General features: G+C 33.8%; 1 protein-coding gene across 1 annotated transcript in view; it reads right to left on the bottom strand.

The window, feature by feature from the left end:
- Positions 1-15,107, bottom strand: part of LOC128213654 (neuronal calcium sensor 2-like) — a 92,727-nt gene extending 77,620 nt beyond the window's left edge. The window contains exon 1 of the mRNA XM_052919648.1: positions 15,054-15,107. The gene's annotated coding sequence lies outside the window, so the exon portion shown is untranslated. The remainder of the gene's footprint in view (positions 1-15,053) is intronic.
- Positions 15,108-15,813: the final 706 nt, after the last annotated feature.

The raw sequence follows: 15,813 nt of genomic DNA, 5'->3' as shown, positions 1-15,813 counted from the left end.
CACAGATTGGCACCAAAAAGTTTTTTTCTGTAACAAAAAGGACAATTATCTAATAGAATGTGTTATGCTTTGATATCATCATTGTAAAAAAAAAAAGTACCAAAATGTAAAAAAAAATATTGTGTCTGAGACCGGGTTTGAATCCGCGTTGTCAAAATTGAAGTCCAGCGACTTACTCATTGAGCTACAAAGGCTTACACTAATAGGGTGACATAATTAAGCTATAGTCCTACCTCGGTAATATCACGTGATAAACCCAATCACGCATAAGGAATGAATTCTACCTGGTAGACATACCCAGTAATCTTTTTTAATGGAAAAATACGAAATAACTGCTAAACCAGGGCTTTTTCTGCCCATTTTAGGAAAAAGACCCTAGACATTTTGGGAAATTTTGCGTCGTGAAAATGCGGAAATTGGTAAATTTTACAGTGAAAAGAAAAAGCTGTCTAGTCTCCTGTGAATAAGGAAATGATTTAATATTAGTTTATTTTCCCTTTAAAAGACCCACAATGGCTGAAATATCAATCCTTGGGGTGTAAATATCTATTGCAATAAATCATGACATATAATAGTTCATATGTCTGAATGTAATGAAAATCAATGATTTCTGAGTTCAATTACCAAAAAAACTTACAATCACATAATTTATTAGGATGTTGAAAATGAACCAGTACAGGTAAAAAGAATTTCTAAAAAAAAATAAAAAAAAATAAAAAATTTTTGGATTGGGATTTTTTTTCTGAAGATTGGGAAAAATACCTTATATTTTGCTTTGGGAATGGGTCCGATAGTCGGACCCGTGGGTACTATAGAAAAAGCCCTGTAAACTTAAATAAATTGTAAATTATGTGGTACTTCAGTTAGTAAGTTTCAATGCATTGTACACATTAATACCAAGTTTATGTCAGTTTTCGACAATTTTCTTTTTTTTCCGCTATTTTATCATACATGAGACAGCCCCTTAAGGCCAACCACTACCACAGGAATGTTTTTTAATACTACAGTTATGAAAGAACATTTCAAGCACTCTAAAGCTAATAATCAGTGAAATTGCAATCATTTTATTTTACCTTTAAATGTTGATATTTAAACACAAATCTTTCGATTTTTATTCCTTGTATCGAGATTAAAGCTACACTCTCACAGATTGACCGTTTTGACCTCTATTTTTTTTATTTGTCTTGAAATGAACCAATTTCTGTGTTATATATAGTGTCAGGAAACCAGTGATATAAGTCTGTGGACAACAAATCTGATCCCAGTTTTTCAAATTTACCATCAAAAAATTATGTTTCATGGCTTAAAGTGTACTAACGCTTTAAAAAACAAGAGGGCCATGATGGCCCTAAAACGCTCACCTAAAAATTAAGCATTAACGAAAATGTTGCAATTTATACATATCTTTTCTGATGACGATGCCTTGTTTTATATTTGTAAAGGGTCATGCAATGAAGCTACCTGTAAAGTTTCATTGAATTTGGCCTGGTAGTTTCAGATAGTTTTTTTTAAAGCAAAACAGTAAGTCAGCCATTTTGTTGTTGTTGTTCTTTATCAATCTCAATGGCTTGTTGTATTTTTGTAGAGGGTCATGCAGTGAAGCTTCCTGTAAAGTTTCAGTGAATTTGGCCTGGTAGTTTCAGAGGAAATATTTTTAAAGCAAAAAAGGAAGTTGGCCAGATTGTTGTTGTTGTAGATAAATTAAGACCCTTTGTTGTATTTTTGTAGAGGGTCACCCAAGAAAGCTTCCGGTAAAGTTTCATTGAATTTGGTGAGATAGTTACAGAGATGTTTTTTTAAAGCAAAACATGAAGTCAGCCATTTTGTTGTTGTTGCTGTTGCTGTTGTTGTTGATGATCAATCTTGACCCCTTATTGTATTTTTGTTGTAAAATTTCAATGAATATGGAGTGGTAGTTTCCGAGGTGAAGTTTTTTTAAAGCAAAACAGGAAGGCAGCCATTTTGTTATTGTTGTTGTTGTTGTTGTTGATCAATCGTGACCCTTTGTTGTTTTTTTGTAGAGGGTCACCCAAGGAAGCTTCCAGTAAAGTTTTATTGAATTTGGACTGGTAGTTTCAGAGAAGATGCCTTTTAAAGCAAAACAGGAAGTCGGATATTTTGTTGTTGTTGGTGTAAATCAATCATGACCCCTTGTTGTATTTTTGTAGATGAACGCTCAAGGAAGCTTCATGTGAAGTTTCATTGAATTTGGCCAGGTAGTTTTAGAGGAGATGTTTTTTTAAACAATTGTTGATGGATGGACGGACAGACGATGGACAAATACCAATCACATTAGCTCACCTTGAGCACTTAGTGCTCTGGTGAGCTAAAAATGAGTTTTTCAGCATTTTTCAAAATAATTGAGATCTGTCCTTAAGTGAGTATATTATGTGACTCGGTTGAATGCATTAATGCCAAAAACAGCTGATTCTGAGGCAAAAGTAGAATAAAAGTTAAAACTGCCAATCTGTAAGAGTGCAGCTTTAAAGCACTTGCAATTTTACCAATTAAATAAGTGTCCAGTAACTTTCCGTCATTGTATAAGTGTCATTCATGAAACTGTAAAATCTCTGCAGAATGTTATCCACAAAACTACAATGTTTTCCAGCTTAGTGGATGTGTCCGCATTTTCTGGGAAAACTAAATTTCAACCACAGGAACTGTCAATAGTTCTGTGTTTCAAATGAGACTAAACTTAAGAAATGAGAGACATATAGGGACTAAATTTTCTTAGATTGATTACATTTTCCGACAGCTGCATTGAAAAAGGCATCTTGCTTCATCCTTATTCCAAATGAGTTGTACAATTTGATTTTCGTTTGTTCAACATCTCCAAAATGCAACAGCTGAATATCTGACTGACCATTTGGTGGTCATTATAACATGTACAAATATACATTGATGGTCCAGACAGTTAGGCCATACCCAATTGTTACTCTGTTTAGCATCCGAGGACAAATAGGTTTTGGGCTTCAAGATTGAAAGAAAACCCCACATTTTATATGATCAACAACCCTGCCATATATTCTTAATTTCCTTTTACTATAATTCACACTACAGAACACAAGTGTAAACAACATTCTTCATTCTTTGTAATAGTATTCTTGGCTTTTGAAATAAAAAATGATGCATTCTGTGAAAATTCAATTTATTTTTGTAAATTCCCATCATCACCAACCAATCAGAAACCAGTGACCTGCTGCAAAATTTATAATTAAACCAAAAAAAATGCCTCAGAGAAAAATGGCCGAAAATTGGAGAAACGGCGTTGAAATATAAAAAGATGATAACACCCAACTAACTTAAATCTGATGTTGTACCTGATAACATATTGTTGGTTCTTTAGAGGATGAGATAAGTGTTGTGGTATAGGTGTGCGCCTCACACACACCAAATTGGTTGAGGGTTTGAGCTTAACCAGGGCCACTATTTCATGGACTCTAATAAACACACAAGTTCTGAGGTTTATAATTATCAGGAGATACAATCTGGTATATACAACATGGTATGAACTAATCCAGTATAATACTGTCATAAGCTTGTTGATTTCTATAAAAGCATGTGAAATAAGACCTTGGATTTCATGACATACTAAAGGCTGCCCTAGACACATTAAAATATCAGCCTAGAAATAACTACCAGACAAAAGATTTGATTTATAAGTCCCAGTGGCGTTCTCCAAAACCATGGCAACACAATCTACTAATATAGCATTTTTATCCCCAATCAAAACGGGGCAACACAAAAAAGTCTGGAACTCGTGTTTGCAAATGATTTGCTACAAAGAAAGCCAGAATTTCAACTTGTATTCATTATATTTATAAGACATTTGTCAACCCTCCTGCAAATAAAAAACAAATTGTTCAACTCATTTGGAATAATGATGGAGCAAGATGCCTTTTTTGATCCAGTTGTCGGAAAATTTAATTAATCTGAGAAAATTCAGTCCCTATATGTCTCTGATTTCTTAAATTTTGTCTCATTTATTATACAAATCATTGACAGTTCCTGAAGTGGAATATTTTCCTCAGAAAATGCCAACATAGATGCTGCTAAATCCACTTAGCTGTATAATGAGGTACTATAATGCATTGGAATTTATTTAACTTAAATCTTATTTTCAAGAAAAACACTTTGTTACACAATAACTGCAAATTACTATGAACTTCTTCAAGTGGTTGAAAGTAAATCAAAACTGCACATTTTGCACGGATCCAGAATTTAATAGAGTACACAATATATTATAGTTGATCATCACTTGAAACAGGCCAATCAGAGCCCTCGCACTCTATTTTGATATACATTGTAGGTGTAAGTGACGGAGTCAACTATGATGTCATATGTCACTCCCTCGGAATATATTTGTTATACATAACCTGTCACCTTCATGTATAATAGTATTACCTTATTGTACACCTGTACGAAAATGTCTGGCCAGACTTCAAACAGATTCTGTACAGAATAAAATACAGAAAGTCTGTGCAGATTCTGTACAGAAAATATCCTGGTTCATTGTCAGATAGTTGAACCAGAATTCTATTTATAGATTTTTTACATATAGACTAAGAACGAAATCTGTACAGATTTTTCGCGAAATATTTAAATTAGGCCAAATACATTCTGGGTAGAAAAAATTCTGGGCAGCAAAAAGGCTGAATAATAATCTGTACAGAATAAAACTTTATAGGAACACATATTGTACTCTGTACAGATAATATTCTGTACAGAAAATATTCTGTACAGAAAAAAATACAATAATTTAATTTTCATTCATATTATTTATTATATTATATTATATAACTGTTTTTACAATTGCTTAAGTTTATATTTTGTGATTTTAAAACAATAATTTGATTAAAGTGATAAAATTTGCAATAGAAATTCACCAAGAAATGAAGAGACACTTTAAAGTTACAAAGACTTATTTGAAAGTAAAAGTTGGTGTTTTTGGAATCCTCTGTACGTTTGGTCCATTTTTATGATTATTTTCACTTTCCTAACACAGACTCAACTTGCTGGATTGGTGATGCCTTTTTTCCAGTTTGATCCAAATGTATTCTGGCCAGCAACTATGATGTCACACAATCTGCAGTAAAATTTAACATAATGTAAAAATAAGGGATGGCAACGAGTAGTAAAATTAATACTCGAGTACTCGGACGATCGTTCGATCGAGTACTCGGGTACTCGATTACTCGGAAAAATTGAATATGTGTTCGCAAAGACAAGATTGTGTATATATCATGTATCGTTAATGACGTATATTGTGCGTAGGTCGTATTATTGGTCATTTTCACCTTTAAAGTAAACTTTCATTACGTATTAAAACAAAAAATGATATCAAAAGAAAACAAATGTTGTTTCAGGCTTTTAATTTGTCTTGTTCGTTTCATTTTATACAAGTATGCACTGTAGAAATAAACAACAATCAGAATGCAATAAACAAAAATTAAAAGCATACATAAAAATAGTGAACGAAATTCAATACGAAGTTCAGTTCTTCACTCTATAATTTAATTTTTAAATGATAGTTTTTCGTACTGTGTAATTGTTGTTGACCTCATTAATATTCATAATTCTTGATTTAAAATATCAACCAATCAATTGTGATAATCATTGCAAAAATAGTTAAAATACGCCCTTTAAGAAATCAATAAATTTTCGTAACGGTCGATACTTGCTCGTTAGCGTCCATTGTTTGATGAAAAGTCTCTAATTGGTATACAATAGAATTGTGTAGGTGAAAGTACCGCTATCAAAACTTCGCTAATTGACATCAGTGCTAATTTGAAATAGGGGTCCTTTGTTGACAGTTTGCAACTATCACAACAACTCTCAACTAATTGATTGAGGTCAATTGTGTACACAGCGGGGATTAGAGGGACCGTTAATTGTCCTCTTGGCAACTAACCAGATCTGATATTTTGTCTGTAAATCGTGTATTTGGTGATTTTTATAGATTTTTTGATTTTTTTTCCGAGTACTCGAGTAGTGATTTGGTACTCGAGTACTCGGACGTTCGATCGAGTACTCGAGTACTCGGGTACTCGTTGCCATCCCTAGTAAAAATACTTAACATAAGTATCAAAATGCCTCATTTTTTTAATCCACTTAAATAATATTCATTCTCAAACATACTTTATCATTCTCACAACTTGAAATGCATAATAATGCCATAGAGCAAATAAATCGGTGTCTGTGTAAAAAATGGATATCTTCATTCATTTATTAATAAAAACAGACTCAAATTGTTCCTTGAAAAGCATGTGAAATTGTCTCTTAGCTAGATAAAGTATCTTAATATTTATTGAACTGCAGGGACATGTGCCCAGCAGCCAAACCCTGTTTATGGCTGTTGTCAATAGCTAGCAACATGCAATAAAACACACAAATGCAAACACTCAATCAATGTCATAGCCTGCATATTAAATACCCTGTACATAAAAATGTTAGTTTTATTTTTGAAATGACTGATGATACTGTTTTAAAACACAAAGACTATAAAAACAGCCTGATTTCCATTCAGACATATTTCTTTCTAAATACACACAATCTTTCACAAACCTTTTATAAGGGGCCAGTAACTGCTCCAGCTGTTACTTTTACATCTTGTCTGTGCATACATGATTTCCCTCGCCATTGAATGGAACTCCATTGAATATTTAAGCCAGATTCTACAAGCATTTGAAAAAAGAATTACATACATATATACAGAACACTAGAATTAAAACTCTCAATTTCACTGTCAGAGTCTGAAGTTGATAGTAATTAAGTTATTTTAATACATTCATTTCATTATTCAATGTGATGCATGCACATTGGTTGGGCTTTATGATAAACTCAATTTAAACATTGCCCTTTCCACATACATTGGAAAATTATAACTATATGTTTACAAATACAATCTGAAAGACCATGTGTTGTGAACTGTGAGGGAAATAGCATTATTTTACTTATCTTTAACTTTTTAAAAGACTCAAATTGTTACAAACAGGATACCATGAATGGCATATGATAAGACACATTTTGAAAGAAATGTTTACCTTCAAACCATGAGGGATCCTGATTATATCCAGCAAAACAATAGGAATCTTCAGAAGGTGATACCACCATGGCTGTGTTTACATCAAGAAAATCGCCTGAACATTTGAAATCCACTGATCTTATTGGCTACTCAGAGCCCTGATTCTCTGAATACTCACTGAAATATTTTCTACCTGACCTTAGATAAGCTGATAAGCCCTGGCAATGTGTACTGTGAGAAATAGCTTGGTCAATAAACTAACAGAGCATGCTGATGAAATACTTCTAATCTCTAAACAATACATAACTGAATTAATGTTCATGTTTTGCCCTAGTGTATAGGGTAAAAGGAAGAACAGTTAACATCAATATGTTAAAAAATGGATGTTTTTCTTTTGTGTTTTCTTAAACTTATCATATGAAAATATAATAACAATAACAATATTAAATAATAAAAATAATTACAGAAATAATAATAATAATAATAATAATAATAATAATAATAATAATAATAATAATAATAATAAAGAAAAATTCTAATCACACCATTTAACATAAAATTTATTAAGACAAAAATGAAAGACCTATTTATGTATTTCAATTAAAACATTATAATAAAGTCTTTTTCAACAGTGAAAAGTATTTCAGAAATTTTCCGATTCTGTATTATTGATAATTTGCTGTTTTCTGGGGAAAAAAATGTTGTAGTTTTTTGGTCAAACATAACATATAATAACTTTGGGACATAACTTGATGACTTAACTTTAGCAGCAAATTTCAATAACTATTTAAGTTCAAATTCTGTCTCTCAAATTTTCTAAGTCCATTTTAAAATTCTGCCTCATCTTTTTTCAAAGTACTAAAATTCTGTCTCTTAAAAATACAAAGGACAAAAAATCTGTCTGATTTATAAATCTGCACAGAAAAAAATCTGGTTCAGTATTATTCTGCCCAGAAAATGCCCAGAAGGCCGATTCTGTGTCAGATTCTGTGTCTGTTCTGCACAGAAAACAGGAATTCTGTCTTCAATCTGCCCAGACTTGGTACAGATTCTGCACAGAATTGGCTCAGAATTTTTGTACAGGCGTGAGTTGCTCCACTATGCAATTAGAAATGGACAATGTTGTCAGGGCCTTTTTCTGCCCATGAATGTCTGACCTTATTTAATACCCAAAGCCAAATTATGTACCATTATATTCGTTCCCATTTTCAAGAAAAAAATCCCAAATGAGATGAAATCGCTATCACCAAAATCATTTCTCCTTGGATTCCCCTTATTCTATGCATGGAGTTTTAGTATGGGAACAATTCATTCTGAACATCTGTTCATTTACAATTAGAGATGCATTTACAGCAAGTTTGGGTGACAATCAAAGTTATATACATTTCACAGAGAAATATTACTCAAAATGATGATTTTATATTCAATATCAACAATTATTACATGACCTGAAAAATCTTATTTTTTGCTGGTACTTAATCCCAAAATTGACAAAAAGGCCAGATATTTCTTCTGAAATAGGTAAATTTTACATTGCAAATTCTTTTAAAAAGTGGACAGAAAAAGCGGTTGTTATTCTAAGAAAAATAAGACAGCTGTGTTGTTTTTCAATAATTATGAACATTCCGGGAATTACTTCACTGGTTTTAAAAATCACCTGTTTATTTTGTGAATTGATATATTTTTATTACATACCTCACACTTATATATTTTTCTACCCCAATCTCCCTTAAGAATTCCAGACAAATAATACTTTGCTTTCATAAGAGTTGTGCTTCATAATGTACTCCATGTTTACTAGGAATTGAACACCAAGAGACTGGTTACAAATACTATGAAAACAGGCTTAAGACAATATTGCCCACCAACAATAAACATACAAATGGACTCCCCAAGCTAATTGATTTTGGTAACATTAGACATTATGCCAGGCAATTTTTTAATGCCTTCAAAAGCTGTGTGAGTTATAGGCTGAAACATCTTTTGTCTATTAATGAAGATATCACATCATACAAAGAGGGAATATTGTTTTTTCACATTAGTTGAAAAATATGATATCTTTAATGTTTCAATAAATAAACTTCTATTTCCAAGATCAGCCTCAATTTACTACCACACTTAATCATTGAGAATTGCAGATTTACAGCTTCACAGACATGACATCATAATTAAATCCCCAGCTGCCTTCTGAAAACAACTTTTCATTCAAAACAGTTAGAACCTATTACATAAAACCTTGTTCTTTATAATCAATAAGATTTTACATAATACAGTTTTACAGTACATACATTTAAGCAGCCTCCATAAATAGCAAGAGCTTTCACAGAGACAGCGCGCTCGACTACCCGGTATTCTACCCTATTAACTTTAAGGATTGTAAAGTTTTGTTGAAACATGCATGGAACAATGCCCAATTTGATTACAAGCAAAACCTTAACTTTAAATAGTAAGGGGGGAAATTTGCATAAAATGCTAGATAGAGTTATCATGCTTGATTGTATAAAGTTTCAATGCAATACATCAAGTAGTTGCTGAGTTATTGACTTAAACCTGATTACATGCAAAACTTTAACCAATATTTTAAGTCAAACAATAAAGGGGCAAAATTTACATAAATTGCAGAAAAGAGTTATCTAACTTGATTATTTATGTTGGTTTGATGGCTGGGAGGCCTTTTCAAACATTGCAATGCAATACATGGTGTATTTGCTGAGATATTGACTTAAAATGTACATGCAAAACCTTAAACACAATTTCTAAGTCAAATAATAAAGGGCCATAATTTGCATTTTATGCAAAATAGAGTTATCAAACTTGGTATTTCAAATAAGTAGATTGGATGGTTAAGTACCATTGTGTAAAGTCCCTATGCAATACATCAAGTAGCTGTTGAGATATCAACCTATGAGTGAGTTCATGCAAAACCTTGATCTGAGAATTTCCAAGTCAAACTATAAAGACCAATTTTTGGCATTATATTTAAAATAGTGTCATAAAACTTGTAAAATAAGTAGGTCGGATAGTCAAAAACACGTATCTAAAGTTTCAATGCAATTATACATGATATATTTGCTGAGATAATGACTTGAAGGGACTTATATGCAAAACCTTAACCAAGGTGTGATGCCGATGCCAACCGCAACCCGGACGCAAGGGTTGGTTAAGTGAAGCTCTCCTTATTCTTTGAATAGTCAAGCTAAAAATAGAAAATATCTTCTACGTGAATTTACTTTCCGAAACCATCTATTTTTTAGCAAAATTAACATTCACCCCCCCCCCCCCAAACAATAAACAACAACAAACAAACAATAAAACAACCTTAGTTGGGCTAATTGTATGATATGCAAAAGACACTGAAAAACTACAACATTTAAAGTAACTCACTCATGGTTTGTAAAATGCACTTTTTTTTTTAATTACAAAAAAACGTGTGGCAATTCATAAGGAGTGTTAAAACAAAAATACCGAAAGATGGAACTTTTCAGCAAATGTTGATATATGCTCAAATATCGTCTTTGAAGACCACAATTTTCATTAGCATTAATAACGCGATTGAAAATTAATAACGGCTTTGGTGTTGCTTGATTGGTTGACTGACATTATCACATGGTGTAATCAATGTATCCTTAACAGGTCAACATATCCACCATATGTTAAAGTCCCCGTGGCCATGTGGACTAGCCGGCTTTTTTTTTTTTTTCTTGACTTAACTGGCGTGAGTTTGAACCCCGATAAAACCAAAATATTTTTTAATGCTATAACTGTATTTTTTCTGCAATTTCGATAAATAATGATAAATAAGTGTTTTTAAATGCATAACTGGGAAAACTAATTTTTTGTTCAAAAACATGAGCAAGTAACTTTCAGTAGAAGATGGTTGTTACTCAATACGGAAATTGAAGGTGCAACAACAGGGCCTTCACTTAGCCCTCAAATGGTCAAATCCCTGCAACCTCCACAAGGTTTATCTAAAGAAGTCTGTCTTCATGGAGGATGTTCCGAGGATGTTCTGAATCAGATACAAGCTTTAAAGAAGCCAATTTCTTTGTAATCAATACCTGATAAATAATTCACACTTTCGACTTCATAATTCTCCCTAGGAATCCACCTGCTTCATGTTTATCGTCTGAGAAGGAGAAATGTGTCTCTCCTTTCACTTAAAAACAGATGTTGCACATAGTTAAGAATCTCGACATCAGTCATCGCGAAAATGCCAATAATACTGCATTATGGTACAGCGAAAAGCAATTAAAAGACAATGCATTCCCAGACTGATAAACATGAGATAAAAGATTATTATAATGTTGTTTTTTTCCTCTTAAAACTGCAAAAAAAGGCCCAATACTTTTGTCTAGCATGTCTTTTAGTGCTGTTTACCAGGGTTTTAATGCAATTCTTAGACATTACATACTATAACATGTAATTTAATGTGACGATTCAGAGGATTTATGGCATTTACAAAGAAAAATAACATGAGAGACAAAGTTGTCTCAAAACAATGGATTTTGGGAACAATAATTGCTTAATTGGTTATATTCCACGAAGTAATATGTTTATTTCTAATTTTGTTTTCATGATGAAAATTTAATTAAATAAAGTAGCTAATTTTCCATAAGAAAACATGAAATTCACTATTGATTTCACGAAAACAAATCTTAACAAGAGCTGTCACAGTATGTGACGAATGCCCCCGAATGTGACATTGACCTACGAACAAGGTCAGTACATGAAAAGTTGATCTTGCCTTTACGTGTCAATACATATGGCAAGTTATTTTAAATTGCCTCTGAACATAAAAATATACCACCCATACTTGACAACCTACACTGTTATGTCCTTATATTCAGAATTCCCTTATGAATAAACACTTAGTGTATCTTTCACCTTTGACATGGGTCTTGCACACGACACATCATCTTCGTATGTGGAACACATGAAGCAAGTTATTTTAAAATCTGTCCATACAAGAAAAAGTTACAGCCCGGACACGACAACCTATACCCTATGTCCTTGTATGCAGCACACCATTGTGAATAAACACTAAGTGTGACCTTGACCTTTGAGGTAGGGACACGGGTCTTGCACGCGACACGTCGTCTTGGGAGGTGGAACACATGTGGCAAGTTATTTTAAAATCTGTCCATACAAGAGAAAGTTACAGCCCGGATACGACAACCTATACTCTATGTCCTTATATGCAGCACTCAATTGTGAATAAACACTAAGTGTGACCTTGACCTTTAAGGTAGGGACACGGGTCTTGCAAGTGACACGTTGTCTTGGTATGTGGAACACATTTGGCAAGTTATTTTAAAATCTGTCCATACAAGGGAAAGTTACAGCCCGGACATGACAACCTATACTCTATGTCCTTAAATGCAGCACTCCATTGTGAATAAACACTAAGTGTGACCTTGACCTTTGAGGTAGGGACACGGGTCTTGCACGCGTCACGTCGTCTTGGTATGCGGAACACATGTGGCAAGTTATTTTAAAATCTGTCCATACAAGAGAAAGTTGCAGCCCGGACATGACAACCTATACTCTATGTCCCTGCAGCACTCCATTGTGAATAAACACTAAGTGTGACCTTGACCTTTAAGGTAGGGACACGGGTCTTGCACGCGACACGTCGTCTTGGTATGTGGAACACATGTGGCAAGTAATTTTAAAATCTGTCCATACAAGAGAAAGTTACAGCCCGGACACGACAACCTATACTCTATGTCCTTATATGCAGCACTCCATTGTGAATAAACACTAAGTGTGACCTTGACCTTTGAGGTAGGGACACGGGTCTTGCACGCGACACGTCATCTTGGTATGTGGAACACATGTAGCAAGTGATTTTAAAACCTGTCCATACAAGGAAAAGTTACAGCCCGGACACGACAACCTATATTCTATTTCCTTATATGCAGCACTCCATTGTGAATAAACACTAAGTGTGACCTTGACCTTTGAGGTAGGGACACGGGTCTTGCACACGACACGTCGTCTTGGTATGTGGTACACATGTGGCAAGTTATTTTAAAATCTGTCCATACAAGAGAAAGTTACAGCCCGGACACAACAACCTATACTCTATGTCCTTATATGCAGCACTCCATTGTGAATAAACACTAAGTGTGACCTTGACCTTTAAGGTAGGGACACGAGTCTTGCACGCCACACATCATCTTGGTATGTGGAACACATGTGGCAAGTTATTTTAAAATCTGTCCATACAAGGGAAATTTACAGAGCCGGCCGGCCGGACGGACGGACGGATGGTGCGATTTTAATATGACCACCTTCGGGGGCATAAAAAGTTGGAACTTTCTGTTATTTAAGTCATGCACATACTGCATATAATTGTGACATGATTAAACCAATGAGGTGGAACGTCACCATTTAACAGCAAACTTCATTAAAAGAAAATGTTTTTGTTCTGATTCGTACTAGATATCATCTCATTATTCATTTTTCTTGAAAATAGCATTAAAACAACCATATATAATTTATAAAGCATGTTTAAAATGATTTAAGGTACTATATTTCTGCAATGCATGTAGGCAGTAGCGCAGGGAAAAGACTACTTTGTCAGTGTGTGGTATTTAGCTCATCATCTGGCAGGTAAAACAAGTTAATCTTTTTTGTTTTGTTTTTTAATACTGGATAAAAAGGCATGCTTAATTACTTATAAATTTCCTGAAGTCATTGAAAAAATATAAACTGAAGATATTTCATGATGGTGACACCATGTATAATGTAACTGTGGATGCAGTTAAAAACAATTTTAGAGCAAGGGCAACAACCACAAGTTCAATTTCTCTCAATACACCAACAGTATATTGTCTCTATTCCATGCCACCAAACACATAATCTATCTTTTTAAAGGTTCAGATATTTTTCTTATACCAAAGCAGGTATTCATAAAACATCTTAAGTCATTTCCCAACTTGAATAACTTCTCTAATTCAAGAATTCCTTTGTTCATAAATTATCGTCTGTTATACTTCATTAACTTACATAATTGTAAAATTTTGTGAATACATCTTTTTTATGTGTTGAACCCATACTTTCATTTGACTTTGAATGTTTTAGGAAATCAACTTAAACTGTTATTGAATGACTTGATGATTTTGTATTAATTATTACCGGCCCAATGCACTGCATACACTTCATGTACTAGGGGCAGTTTCAAGATCGAATGTTTCTGAGTGCTTATGCACCAGCCAATTGCAACCACGCACCCCCCCCACCCCCGGTCCGGCATTTGACGGGCAGCAGATTGTCCCCACAGGGCGGGGATTTTACCCGGGGTTGGCTGGAGGGGAAAGGGGGGGGGGGATGGTTACTATTGACTGGTGCATTAAATAAATCATTAACTTTGGAGTCAAAACTTGTGCACGTCCAGCATCCATAAAAATACAATTTAGTAGCACAAATATAGGCTGTAAAAGTGGTCAAGGCATTAGGGGGCCTTTCTGCAAGATCGTTTGGCTAAAATAATGCATTTGTGTGTATTATATATGTATATTTGTTCTACTAGTACTATATTGACATGATTAACTTGGACAATTTTATAGGGGGGGGGGTCTATCTTAACGACCTCTGCCATTTAAACTCGATTTCAAAATAAATTCTATTGACAAATTATTTTATTATGAACAACTTACCTGTGACACACCTTTTTGACAGATGGCGGGAAAGAGACGGAAACGAAATGGATGACGGTATATCTAGGTTACACACTACCATTTTTTAAAATACCTACTCAATGCATACCAGCCTTGACTGGAGTTTTGCTAGCTACTATAATTAGTAGTCTAAAATAATAGACGTGTTATACGGGATTCTTCCAATCCCTAACGTCTAAACGGGAATGTGCAAAAAACGGGGGTGTTTTAAAAATATTGAAATTGTTTTAAGTGAAGTATTTTATGGTTGAAATTGATCATAAAGAGTTAAATTCATATTTTACCATGTAAGTGAAATGTTATTTTGCACTAACCAAGCATTTAATGCATTAAAACAAGTTGTTTACCTTTCCAATAAAACGAAAGTTGACTGATACAGATAACAATTATGCGAATGGGAACAACTCGATACAATCGTAATAACTCGGCCTCCTCCGACAAAGCTTCGAGATAGACCTCGTTATACAATCGTAACAACTCGGCCATGGCCGAAATGTTCCGAGCGATTTAAAACTGTGCCCTGCAGGTGCCCTTCATGTATATATCGTTATGTTTTGACAGAATGAAATGAAGAAAAGCCGTCAAACTCATAATTATAAGTTGGATATTTTTTTGTGTGCGCACGGAACTAATATAAAATAACATTATCTGGTAATATTTCTTGTTTTTATGATATTTTATAGACGCTATATGCTTTAACCCGGCTGATCGGAACAACTACCCACTTTTGATACTAAACAATTTGTACGTGAAGGATTTGCCATATCAAAAATCTAAAAAAAAATCCGTCAACGTACAATTATTTGGACTACTATAATTAGCGGCGGTATATTTGTTCTACTAGTACTATATTGACATGATTAACTTTGGACAATTTTATAGGGGGAGGTGGGTCTATCTTAACGATCTCTGCCATTTAAACTCGATTTCAAAATAAATTCTATTGGCAAATTATTTTATTATGAACAACTTACCTGTGACACACCTTTTTGACAGATGGCGGGAAAGAGACGGAAACGAAATGGATGACTGTATATCTAGGTTACACACTACCATTTTTTAAAATACCTACTCAATGCATACCAGCCTTGACTGGAGTTTTGCTAG

This window comes from Mya arenaria, chromosome 13 (assembly GCF_026914265.1).
Source record: "Mya arenaria isolate MELC-2E11 chromosome 13, ASM2691426v1".
In the NCBI taxonomy this organism is placed as follows: Eukaryota; Metazoa; Mollusca; class Bivalvia; order Myida; family Myidae; genus Mya; species Mya arenaria.
The sequence above is the reverse complement of the archived record's forward strand: the minus strand, read 5'-3'. Positions and strand labels throughout refer to the sequence as shown.